The sequence below is a fragment of the Accipiter gentilis genome, chromosome 17 (assembly GCF_929443795.1).
Source record: "Accipiter gentilis chromosome 17, bAccGen1.1, whole genome shotgun sequence".
Lineage (NCBI taxonomy): Eukaryota > Metazoa > Chordata > Aves > Accipitriformes > Accipitridae > Astur > Astur gentilis.
The window spans coordinates 20,296,616-20,310,014 of NC_064896.1; the positions used below are offsets into that span (position 1 = coordinate 20,296,616).

A 13,399-nucleotide genomic window follows, 5' to 3' on the forward strand; every position below is an offset into this window, starting at 1 on the left:
AAGGGGTAAGAAAATGCCCAGCCACAGTTCCATGCATCAGAATGCCTGTTTGAGTTTGCAAAACTTAAAAAGTATATGTCATTTCCAGAAAGAGACTAATTGCTCAGTAAAACTGGTTACATGTATAAGCCTCCAAAGCTACCATATTCCAGTTTAGTCATTTTGGCTTACAGGCTTGCTAGGACACTTAATTCAGAAAGCTTTGGCAAGTTTTGCAAATTAAAAGATGCCTTTCTCAACACAAACTGAATGCAAGAACTGGACCTAGAAACAGACCCATTCATACTCTCAGTATTCTGGTGTTTACATATGTATTTACGTCTGAAGTTCAGGATGCTGTCAGCATAATTCATCAATGGGATATATATATAAAAGATCACTTTTGTTCTCTTTTAATAGTGAATTCCCATTAGTTTTAGGACATGAAAAAAATAGAAGTTAAACCATTATAATGAACATACATAGGATTTCTCTAGATTCAGTTCCAGATAAGTATTTTAATTGTATGTGAACAATGACGCAGAAGTATTTGCCAAAAAATAAAACCGTAGCCTAAAATTTGTGCTGCTATGTGTTACTTCCACTCCAGAGAAAAACTCTTTCATATGATTGAAATAAATAGAAAAATTGCAGTTGTAACTGCAAATGCTAGAGTATAACACTACCTGAAGCAATATATTATTATGAAGTTAGTAAAAGTTTACTGGCTCTGAAATAAATGGATTAGACACCTTTGTACTGACATAGAAGACAAATCAATCAGAATTCTTATATTACTCTGAAAGGCCTGGGTGTCATTATAGCAAGACCAGAAGTCCAAAAGCGCACTGTCGCAGTCCCAAACCGCAATAATACCTGAGGGGATACTGAGTGTTGGGCTTTTACATGTCCTATCTTATCTCAGAGTATTTCACGTCAAGACTCAGAGCAGCTTTTTAGAACTGTTTGAAAGGCTTACTACTCATATTTGGTCTGATTGTGAATAAACCTATGGATTTTCCTGAGGTAATAACTTAATAATGTATTTTACTGTTTCATAACAATACCTTTATTGGACCTGTTTATGAACACAAAATGATCCACAAAATGAACCACAAAATGAAATTATTTCAGGCTTGCAAAGTCCTTTAATACCTAATAGCTACTAGCTGATTTGTCTGTATGAAAAATATCTCAGAAGTTTCTTGCATCTGGGGCCAAGTGACTGCATAAAAATAAAAATTAAAAACCAATAGAAAAAAGACTGAACTATTCAAATGACTGTCCACTGGATGAAATTAATTAAATTTTTCTTCTATTTCAGGAGAGAAAAGGAAATCAGAGCTCACTGTCAGTTTCTTCAGTTTATTTCACTTTCCAGAAAATGGATCAAAGTCTGCTCCCATATCAGTGATCATGACTACTTTATACTTTGATACTAAACTTGTAACTAAAATTTGATTTGCTATTATATATGAGAGATTTTGTCCCCTGTGTTTCAGTGGTCTTCAAAAACTCCAAGTGGAAATATTCAAGACAGTTTTATTAATTCCAAAAAAATATATATTCAGTCTTTTCCTACTTGAAAAGAAAAAATATGGTCATGTTAAAAAACACTGAAATACTGCTCTGCCATAAGGAAATTGTTTCTTCCCTATTAGTCCTTATTGATATGGGATAGCTTTGCTCCATGACAGAAATAGTACTGTTTACTTTGTTAGCTAAGAAAAGCAAATAAAACACATTCGCTGTGAAATGATATTTACAGGCATACTGCATGGCAAACTAGGCAAGCTGCCTAGCATGGCAGTTTTATAAGTGTTAACTAATTTGGAACCTCTGCTTCTAAGTACCCAAATCTGGGTTTCCAAAGGAAGTGAGCAGCTGCTAGTCCTGTTCTTTGCAATTAGTCCCTGGGTAATCAGAAGCTTTGATTAAATAAAAAACTACAAGTGACTGGTGAATCTAAACTAAATTCATTCTAGAGCATGAGCTCCCTTTGTACCCAATAAATTACTCTGAACACAAACTCCTCTCCCCATGTTAAAAAAAAAATGCAGTCTTCTACAGTACATCCTTTTGCAAGTAGTTTATGTGAAATGAGAACCAGCTGGGCTTCACAATCTACAAATGAAACTGAAGATGCTACCAAATTTCCTAATTAAAACGGAGAATATAATCAAAGCAAAACAGATTTGGACCACAATTCTTGCAGCAGTTTTCTAATCCTTAGCCTAGTCTACACTATTATGAAATGTTCCACACACTGGACAGAGTACAGGTGAGTAACTATTGTGGACTATGAAGTATTTTTCACAACACTATAGTGTGATCTGCAAAGCAGACCAGAACAGATCTTCTTTTTGCACAAATGCTTGTTATAGCAACTCTCCTTTCTTCTAGTAACAAAAGGTTCTAATATGATTTTCCTTTTGTACATATGAAGTTTGCAAGATCAGACCACAAATGGCTCTTTTTAGTTTCAGGTAAAATTACTACTTTGGATGCACTCAGCTTCCTACATTGAAGAACATTTTAATTCAGGAAATATTTAACTAATAACTTATAATGTTTATGACTGAGATTTTCAGGTTCAATAGAATCTGTTCTAACACTAAACTACTTTGTATATATACTTTTCATTACAGAAGACTTCTTTCAAGAAAAGAAAACTATTCACTTGTTTTGATTTTTTTTTTCAGATGCAATGAACACATTCCTTAAGAAAATTACATATCCTACTTTCATTGATATTTTACAACCAGTCTGTGCTTCTGGTCCATATAAGTAGCTCTGAAATTTAAGATTCGTTCTTCCCTTCTTGAAACAATTATTAATGCACATATTACAAAAGAGCTTACAACAGATGCTTTACTTACATATGCATATATGCTTACATAGCACTTGCATAAACATACCTTAAGTTCAGCTATGGGAGGTTTTTTTGTTTGTTTGGTGGGGGGTGGTTTTTTGGTTTTGTTTTTTTCTGCTTTTTGTTTTTTGGTTTTTTTTAAAATAGTAAGTACACTTTATGCACTGTTAATTAACAGGGGTAGCTGAGGTCCATGTCTGAGTATCCGGGTTGAAGCTATTACCACATTTCCTACAGTCTCATGGTTTCTGAAGTTGTTAATGCATGTCCTGAACACATCTCAAGGTCCAGTGACCTGTTTTGCCATTTTTTCTCCTGGTCTGCTGGGTGACCATAAATCTGCCAGTGAAACTGTTTAGGGAGTGATGGTAAGGCCACAGGAAGATGACCCATGCTTATGTGACTTCTCACTTGTAGCCTCACTGCAAAGTATATAGAAAGGTTACAATCATAAAACAAAGCACAACTTCATACCTTAGGTTGGGCATTAAAACTTGAAAAAAGAGGTTTTCTGCATGAGAGAAAGGAATGGAATTAATAGGAAATTTCAGGTAAGAGCTTATGTTAACTGCATTGTGAAGACCTGCACTTAAGCCTAATGAGAACAGTTTTATGAAGCATATGAGAATGTTATCACAGAATAATGGAATCACAGAATAGTTGAGGTTGGAAGGCACCTCTTTGGATCACCTACTTCAATTCCTAAGAGCTTGTTTTTATTAGTATATAGGTTAACATTGGCTGAAATGTCACCAAGGCACTGAATGTATAGGACAAAGATGATTTAACAGAAATTTCATTATGAACTACAGAATGATAGAACATTTTATATAAAAGAGAAGTCTTACGCAAGAAGATCTTCATACATCCCCTATCTAATACTGCACACAGCAAATGCTATCCAGGTGAAATGCAAAAACTGCTTCCCAGGATGGTTTGTGCTGGTTTCCTATCTATTTAAAATATCAGATTTACCTCCCCAAGGTCTTTGCTAGAGAAATTTTTTTCTCTGGAGTAGAACATCAAAATACTTCCATTTGGGAGCTGACTGGATTACATATATTAGTTTATCATCATCACAGAAACACATTCATAAATCTTACTGCAACGTCATTAGAATAAGATGTTCTGATTGTGCATTATTAAAGCAGATTAAAGCTACTATCTGCACTGTATTGTAGTGGAATAAAAATATGATTCCCTATATTCAAGAGACACATGGCAAATATTTTCCTCTGTCAAACTAAGACTTCTGAAATAAGCTTTGGGTTGAAAATAGTGCAAACTGGAAACAAAATGACTTCTTTGTGTAAGCAGTACAGACAGAAACAAGAAGGCACCCCCAGCTAAGTCACCTCTGAATGTGGAGACCAACCAGATGTGTTTTCAGAAGAGGATAAAGTACAACAGCAGGTCCCATACAGTCAGTGCTTGAAATCCAGATTAGATTCAGAGTTTAGATTTATCTTTAGTAATTACTTTAACTGGCATACAATCTGTTGATCTTAAATAGTATGAAGACATAGCCAACAAGTGAATCATTCTTTATGAATATTCATACAAGTTCCATCCTTGCTCTAATGAAAACAAGACTCTCAGTCAGCATTTGATAAGCAACACTTGTAACAGGGCCAGGCTTTGGACCTCTCTTTTTCTTCCATTTAGCAAGTCTTGACTTTGAGTGTTCAGTCTTATTTAACTCCTCTAGCCTAATTTAAGATTTTGCTGAAGGAGAATCAGGCCTGCTGATCTGTTTTCTCCAAATTCACATCTGCTTCATCAACTTAGCACCATGTCCTTGGGTGATATGCAAAAGACCTCTCATACAATCAGCAGTGCACGCTCTGTCATTGCAACTTCTTGGAAGTCAGACCCATCATTTACCATTCCAGGCATGTTGTGTGCCACATACTGTCTGGTCACTATCAGGTTTCTTATCTTTCCCCCTGTCTAAACCACAAAGCACTCTATTTTTCCCTGTATTCAATTCTCAACTCTTATCTTTATCTTCATTTACTTCAGGTTTTACCTGGAAAATTCAGCTAAACAGATAAACACACATTTTTATATGGATATAAAATAAATATAAGAATATATTTTATATATCACATACACATTGTTGAGAGAAACACTAATGGCTCCCTGTTAGTTTGTTGATCATCTTGCAGAGAAATTATGTCCCATCTTATGCACGTGAAGATACCAAATTTTTCTCTTTAATCATTGTGAAAATATACAGCACTTCCCCCTCAGCAGCTTTGGGTTACAGGTCTTCCAGAAATACTAGTAAGCTACATAATATTCATAAAAATCTTGCTTTACAGGTTATCAGAGTAAGAGTTTAAAATCCAGGTCATGCTTATAGTTGTTTAAGCCACTACGTTGTAACTTGGCAGATGCACAGTATAAACATAAAATCCACAAATTGACCTAGACTAGCAACAGTGGCATTAGGATTTACTTTTTATGTTTCTTTCAGAAAGGAATTATCTTTGTAATTTAACCTCTTTGTTCTCTGCATCAATGAATTGCCAAATAAGAGCAAAGTGCTATTGGGAAATGGTTTTATAGCAATAAACACATGAAGATGCAGAGAAACAAAAGAGGTAACTGTAATGTTACAAGGTCACAAGAGACTTGAAATAAAAACATTGTGCTAAAACATACAGGCAGAGGCATCTAGGTACAAAAAAAGTACATTTATTTTGTTGCTTAATGTGCATCTATTTAAAAGAACTATAAAATACTGTAAATGGGTGGCAGGCAAGCTGTCACAGTTTAACAAAGACATGATATCACCTCAGAGCTGTTGCTTAGACAAAGTTAAAGAACAGATTGTCCAAAGGTGGGAGTTTCAGTTTCTTCAGCTCTTCAAAGTAACAGGTGAGTTGACAACACAAAATAGACAAGAGCAAAGTGGGGAAAATTTAGAGAACTTAAAATAGTTCATGGCTTAAAATTTCCAGTTTTCAAGGGATCAAGTTATTGAAGTGAAACGATTTCATACGCATCTACCGAATTCTGGTAACTGATCAAGTGTGTCTCTAAGGGCAGCCATTGCTGGCTAAACTATTCAGTGGCTTATGAGAATTTCAAGATTATACCTTAAGAAGTTGAATTCACTGAACTCTGAGGATGAGGTGGCAAACTGAGATGACAAAACATCTCCAGAGATTTGAATGATGCAACTTCACCAACAGAAAAGTGACTTCTGAAGCTTCTCATCTACTGCCCTAAAGAATGTTGTCTTCTGTTGCATTACTATTTCTATACTATTAGGTATTTCTGGAAAATGCAGAAAAGCCTTGCTTGGTACAGTACATTGAACGATAACATGCTTGCATCTATACTGAGTGATCTTTATCACAAAACACATTTCTTTATGCATCATTTTTCTGCTTTGATAAACACTAAATCCTCTGAATCATACTATGGACATCTAAACCAAGAAGATGGTTTCATCCTATTCCTGTAAATATCTTTTTTTGGGGGGGAGGGAGGAGGTGGATTTTTTGCTAACTAGCAAAGCCCCACTGAGGCTCTGCATTACTTGTATGAACACAGTCCTTTGCTAATCTTACCAGGTCAAGGCCCTCATTTGTTTGAGCTGAAAGGCTCAAACAAATCCCTAGCTGTTGGGAAAGTGAACTAAGTGTCTGGTCTGTCTCTGAATAGTCTAATAAGAGTGAAGGTAGTGTCTAGGGATAAGTGCTTTATAGGTTTTTGTAGGAGTTTGTTTGTTTTGAAGAGAAAGAGACCGGAAAGTGGCAAACAGGAAACAAGTTAGGTAAATGAGGGCTAGAAGCAGAACTGCACATGGGGGGAGGGAGGGGGAAGATTGGTCACTGCCTTTGTTCTTTTTCATTTTCCCATGTTTTGCACTCATTGTACATTCTCCCTCTGCCTTTCCCCCTTGTTTGCTGACCCTATCAAAGTGTTCAGGGAAGGTGATTCTTAAGGTCTTCACTCTTTTCCATCTGTTGTTCTCTTCCCATCCTCCATTCAAACACACTCTACCACATTAAGTCACATTATGCTGCCTTGATGCCTGCAGAGACAGTCTAGAGTAACAGAAAGACTCAGTGTAACAGAAGCATGACAGAGGAAACGGAGAATTGATTCAAGAACCCAGAAAGTACTTCTCTAGTCTATGCCTATGCCGATGTAGTCTCTATTTACACACACCACCACCCCTCCCCCCCCGACCACTTTTCCACACTGCTGCTACCACATTAACAAAGACGAAGTGAGATCAGATACAGTAGGAGTGAGGGGAGGATAGTGCTTGTTATCCCATCTTTACTTATTCCCTCCCTACTTCCTTCCTGTCCTCCCTGCTTCTAGCATAGTCCTCGAATGGATGGGGTTGCTGGAGTGAAATCAAGATGGTAGCAGCAGTGCCCTCTGCCACCATTCCTCTAATTCCTCAGCTTCCTGGGACAGGAGATGAAAGCAGCAAGGGAACATGGAACAAGGGAATAGTGCCCCCAGCCCAATGCATCAGCCACACAGATTAATCAGTTTCTGCTCCCTCCCTTTAATTTGGTGTTTTCCATAGGGCAGAGTCCCAGATGTACGATAGATAAACTGCTATATGTTTTGCCAAGACACTTGATTATTACCTGGCCTAGGTAAATAAAGCATTTAAGTTTTCAAAAGTGATGCTAACATTAGTTCAAAACAGTTACAGGCATATCACTTGAGATCATTTTATATATTAAAAACTATAGTATAATTCTTTTACGTATTATTTTTTCCTCATATTCTGGTACCAAGCTTTACTTGTCCTGAAGACAAACCTAAGGTTCTTTTGAGTTCTTCCTCTGCTCTGACTTACACTGGGTTTCCTTTAGGTTCAAGAGGCCCTTACAACTGCTTCAACCAGAACTATCAGCAAATGCAGGGTAAATCCATATCATTTAAAAACAACCCGTATTTGCTTAGGTTTGTCCCAGTTTGTCCTTTCACTCTCCTGGTATACTGAGTTCTACTCCAAGCATTTCTCCATTAGGAAGATACAAGGAAGTGTAAAGATGTATTGGTTTTAACTAAGTTCACACAGCAGATCCAAGCCAAAGTCAGGAACACAAGTAAAGTAGATCAATAAACCTGAAAAGCTGAAATTCAGCCTTCTTTGCCCTCCCATCTCTTCTTTCCACATTTCCATACAAGTTTCAGAACGAAGCCCTTCATGCACCTGTTCACATATTCCTGTTTAAAAAAAAACCAAACTCCCAAAACGACAGAAAAGTGCCCCTCGCTGTTTCCTCTCCTGCCAAAACCCTGCAATTAATAGTCTGAAACTGTAGAAAGCCTTTATGAGTATGGAAATACAATGTGTTGTACATGCAAATCTTCAAAAGCACATATTGCACTTCACCCCGTGTACAGTCAGATCCGCAGTTACTGACCTACCAAATTAATACTTAACGTCTTCTTTTGCCCCATGCAAAACTGAAGAAATGATCATACCGAAAGGGGTGTGATTCCTTATCTTTCTTGTAAATGTTAAGGGGGAGGTATTTTTATGATAGTAGCACGATAACACGAGTGCTGAACGATGGAACTGGAGATCACTTGACATCTCCTCATACTCTTACCTCCCTTATCTCCGTCCGGGTAAAACAGCCCCTAATAGCCGCTTTCATCTTCCAGCTGTTCTTTTCTGAACATCCTTTTAACTCTCTTATTTCCCCCAGATACCTCTTTTCCGAATTAATATTCAATTACAGACCGGAGGGGGGGAGAACACCTCACTTCCACTTTAGAGTACTTGGCTGCAGCTGGATGTCATTACTGACAGCAGTTTCTGAATCGGCTGTTTTATGTCAACAAAACGGTTTATTTACCGAACTGCTAGAGGAGCTCAAGTTTCAAAGCTTTGCTCGCTGTGAGAATAAATATTTAACTTACAGGAGCCGCGTCTATTTAAAAGTCTTCCCCACAGAATGGAGTCCTTCACTCTCACAGCAATAGCAAAGTGTTAAGAAAGGAGAAGCAACAGGCATTGCCGTCCCATCCGCAGCCGGACTCGTCGGGGATCCCCGCGCAGAACTCGGCCGCGGCGCCCCAGGAACCGCAGCCCAGCCTGCGCGCCCCGCTCACCCGCCTCCCGCCCGACGCTGCCCTCGGCCGAACCGCCGCGCCGCCCGGGGGACGGCTCGGCCCAGCGCTCCGCCACCTCACCGCCGAGCACCGCGCCGAGGGGACGCCCGGAACGCCCCGGGAGCGGCGCAAGCCCTCCCCGCTGAGGCGGCACCCTCCCACGCAGCCCGCCCCCGCCTCGCCTCGCCTCGCACCGCCCGCGGGGACCGACCTGCGCGGCAGCGGCGGCGGCGTCGCCGCCTCCGCCTCCGCCTCCTCACGGGCTCCGCTCCCGGCCGCCCTCGCGCCTCCGCGGCGCCAGGTGCGCGCCCCCAGCTCCCCTCACGCGCGCAGAGGGGCGCGGCGGAGACGGGACCGGCGGCGGCTGCCACCCTCACGTGACGGCGAGCTGCGGGGCGGGGGAGAGGGCGCGCGGCCCCCTCCCTCGCGCGAGCAGGTGCGGAGGGGCCGGCGGCCGGCGCGCGGCAGGCGTTAGCCCGTCCTCGCGGCAGCCGTTAGCCCATCCTCGCGGCGGGGGCACGTTCCGCTCCGGGGCCGCCTTGGCGCCTTCCTCGCCCCGCGCGGGACCCGGCGGGAGCTGACGGGGCGCCCGCGCGAAGAGCTGCCCCTCAGAGCCCAGGGAGGCTGGCTGGCTGGCGGGCACGCGGGTGGGTGCCCTCCGTTTCCCCCACAGCACCGTCAGGGCTGAGGCAGCAGCGCCTCAGCGTAGGGGCGCGCACCTGTAGCGCCATGAAAATGTCCGCCGCCCGCCGCCAACCCTTCACGTCAAGGTAAAGTCAAGGCCGCGCTGACGGCCCCGTCCCTGACAGGACGGACGGTGGAGGCAAATCCTGTTTCGAGGGTTCCTGGGGGGTTCCTGGCTTGTGCCTCACGACCTCCCCTGCTTCGTGGTACCTCAGTTGCTGCAGCTACGATGTGCCCTGCAGGAACTGGTGAGGTCTGGCTGGCCGGGCTGCAGCCTTCTAGGCCTTGGCTCCACAGAAACCTTTCCCATCACCTCATTTGCAGAGATGGAAGCTGGGTGTTATCAGCCCTTCAGTGAATTTCAGTGTGAAGGGAAGAGTTTGGACAGCTTGGCCCTGCCCGCCCTCCCCAAATCCAGAGTTTTATTCTTTGTATCATTTTTACTGGAAGCAGAACAATTGATAAGAACTATGCTGTTTAAATAGTGCTACCAGGCATATTTTTGGTGCATATTCCTACATACCAAGGGTTTTATAGGTTAACAAAAACGTTCTGTTATTAACTGAGAAAAGCAATACTCTCTTTGTCCAAAGATTTAAAACCTCCTGTTTTAAAAACATTCTCTAATGCCATGTTCATGATTGCAAAAATCTCTAGTACAGGAAATCTCAAAGGAAGCAAACACAAAAAACCAGAGATGCTCAAATGGTGTAGGTATTTTTTCTGTCTGTAGAGATGACTCCCAGAAATATGAAAAGTGCTGCAAGTTTTGGTCACTGGGAGTTTACTGGTCACATTGGGTGCCTTGCTAATCCAAAATCTGATAAAGGTTTCTGTTGTCTTGTTTCTACCCAAACAGGTCATCCCACGTGTGTGATAATGACACAGTTCTTTCACAGCATGCATATGCTGAGTACTTTGATTATGTCAGTTTTCTGGGGAGTTGGCTAAACAGCAAGCATTTGGCAGAAAATGAGATAAAGAGTTTTGAGGAGTACTTTTAACGTAGACAACGTAATTAAAACACACACTTTTCACTGCTTGTGGAGTTGGTTGTATTTCAGCCACCACAGTTTGCTGTCTTCCGTCTGTGATGATGTTGACTTCCCTCTAAATGTTTCATATGCATGATGTTTTAATGTAATTCTATTACTTATAATAATTGTCCTCAATTTTTGAATTTTCTTTTGCCTAGCATAAGCTTGTAGTGTATTTGGAATGTTGAAACATTTTGTTCCCTGTTACCAACTGATGCACTCTCTGACCTTGTGAAGAGTTATGTATGATTTAGGTTTTCTTTTAAACTTATGCATGAGTCCAAGACTATGAATCACATACCAGGTATTCCAGATAAAGAATTGGACCTCACTTACAGAGCAAACATGCCCAAGGTGGGAGAGGGAGAAAGTGGGAAGTGAAGTATAACGCCTTTGAAACATCTCTGAACATGCTGAAGAGTAATTAAAACTGGCAAGAATCCACAGGCTGTGTATTAATTTGGCTTGCTTTTGAATTTTTCTTGTCTTTCTTCTCAGCTTTGAGGTAGTCATCTTAAATAGGTCACGTAGAGGAGTGGTCAGAATTATAATGGTTGATAACATTTGCATCTTTCATAATACTGATACCAAAAACTATTACTATGGCACTGCTTGTTGCAGTATCATTAAACCATTTGGGCAAGGGTCAGTGGAATTTAGAAGAGTCTGAGCAAAGCTGGGAGTCTTTTTCAACACCAGCCTGGTTTCCCCTCCTTTTCCCCAACTAGCCTCACTGGTGGTCTAGGACAGGTGTCTGGGTGACTTCCCATGTGATAGAAGCAGCATCTGGGACCTCTTTTACGCCTTTATGGCCAGGTAGGGTTGTTACCTCCTTTCTTGTTTATTCCTGACCTGGAACAGTAGAGACCCTGCTGGTACATGCTGACTCCAGCGTTTTGTTGGGAAAAGCAGTGTCAGCCAGTGCATGGGAAGGCGAGCATGGCCTTGCCCTAGTGCTGTGAAGGGAAAGGACCTGGAACACAGAGGCACTGCAATTACTGCCACTCCCTTGGGAAGCAAAGGCAGCAGCAGAGGGAGGTTGAGCAGCACAGGCTAAGCATAGAATAGAAAACACTGTCCCGCTACTGCTGCAGTATTCATGTGTAATGATTTTACTGTTCTGTTTCTGTATTTTTTGATATATGGAGTGCTGATACTACTATAATATTGTTGTACCACCGGAAAGTAGAGGGAATCCTAATTTTGGGATACCTTTAGCTTGTTGATCCTGTATTTCCTGTTTAATATCATTTTAACTGAAGTGGATTAATTCTCTTTCTCAGCCTAGTGGGTTTCAGAAGCACTCCCTCAGCTGTCCCGGCCTCTTGGCTAATTACCATTCCAGAAGTCCCCCCTTCAATAAGAGTGGTTTGTTTCTTTTCTGCAGTAGTGCAGACACATTACTGTCACAAAGCTGGCATTGTGCTAAGTCTTTGCCTCTCTTATATAACAATGAAGCTTATTCAGGGAGAGCAGAACCATCCTTCTCAGAAAAGACCTATGAAAAAAACAAGTTAGGAACCCCAAGAGAGAACACTGCTGGGCATTGCTTTACTAACCATCTTCCTTTCTTCCATCTCAAAAATCAGAGGAAAGTTATCCGTGAGAGCCCAGATGTTGCTCTATAACGGTTTATCTCAACTAGATATAATGACCAGGGTATATTTTTATTACGTTAAAAGTTATTGAGCAGAACAGTCCAAGTTTTTCTCTTCTGCAGTGTCACAGTCGCATTATGAGTCACGCTGGCAATGCTGAGAGGCCCTGTATTTGAGTTCAGGCCGTGTTCCTGATCCTGCAGGCATGCCTGAATGGTGCTTAGGCTTATGCATGTTAGTGGTTGTTTCATAGCGCACTGCTTGGTCTGTTGCTGGATTGTAAGAATAGTGGCAGAATGGTTCATAGTCACTGAAGGGTACGGACTAAAACTGACACTTAGATGAAGGCTCTAAATGGCTATGCTCCCTAGATAGCAGCTCATGGCTGTAAGGCAGGAAAAAACATTCATGTTTTGATACATCAATTTGCAGTAAGTTCCAAATTGCTGTTTTATTTGCTGAAAACTTTTTATAAAGCTTTAATTTTCCTGTTTGTAAAGGAGAGTAAATTAGCTGCAACTAATATAGTCTCTATTCAGTCCCAACCATTCTGGTTTTTTATTATCAATTTACTCAAGGATTTTTTCAAGAGATACCTAAAACCTCATGTCCTTCTTTATCAAAAGCTTTACTCCAGGAAGACTACAGCGAAGGTTAGTCACGGTGTGATTTCACTGTTTTCCCCAAATCACAGTACTTGAATTCATAGACTGTACAGGCTATGAAACACCAGGATTAGAAGAATGAATATACATTGTGACTGTGACTGTGTAAGTACTGCAAGTACTGTGTAATCTCTTATTTGTGAAAAAATGATCCATTTAAACACTCATAGATTTCATTTCAGGTAAATTTGGTTAAATCAGCTGTAGACAGGAAATAATGGATTGGAGAATCCTTCCCCATTGACTCCATACAGATCATTATGTCTCATTAGACAGTGTAGCCTGCCTTATCTTTAACAGAGATTTGTGGTCAGTCATGTTACCAATTTCCTCTGGTAAGGTGGACAACATTCTCTTATCCTTTGAAACCTTTTTTTTAACATATCTAGTATGCTCTTTTTAATGGGTAAGACATTTGTGTTTTTTCTTCCTTGTCATCATTTGGTGGAGTTAATGTGA

General features: G+C 41.0%; 1 protein-coding gene across 7 annotated transcripts in view; it reads right to left on the reverse strand.

The window, feature by feature from the left end:
• PPFIBP2 (PPFIA binding protein 2) overlaps positions 1-8,892 on the reverse strand; it is a 107,926-nt gene extending 99,034 nt beyond the window's left edge. For 6 of the 7 annotated variants that reach the window (XM_049820491.1, XM_049820484.1, XM_049820486.1 and 3 more), the window contains exon 1: positions 8,765-8,892. The gene's annotated coding sequence lies outside the window, so the exon portion shown is untranslated. Of the gene's footprint in view, positions 1-8,323; positions 8,366-8,764 lie in introns of those variants that run through there. The other variant, XM_049820485.1, reaches the window with a different exon arrangement.
• Between the last annotated feature and the right edge of the window lie 4,507 nt (positions 8,893-13,399).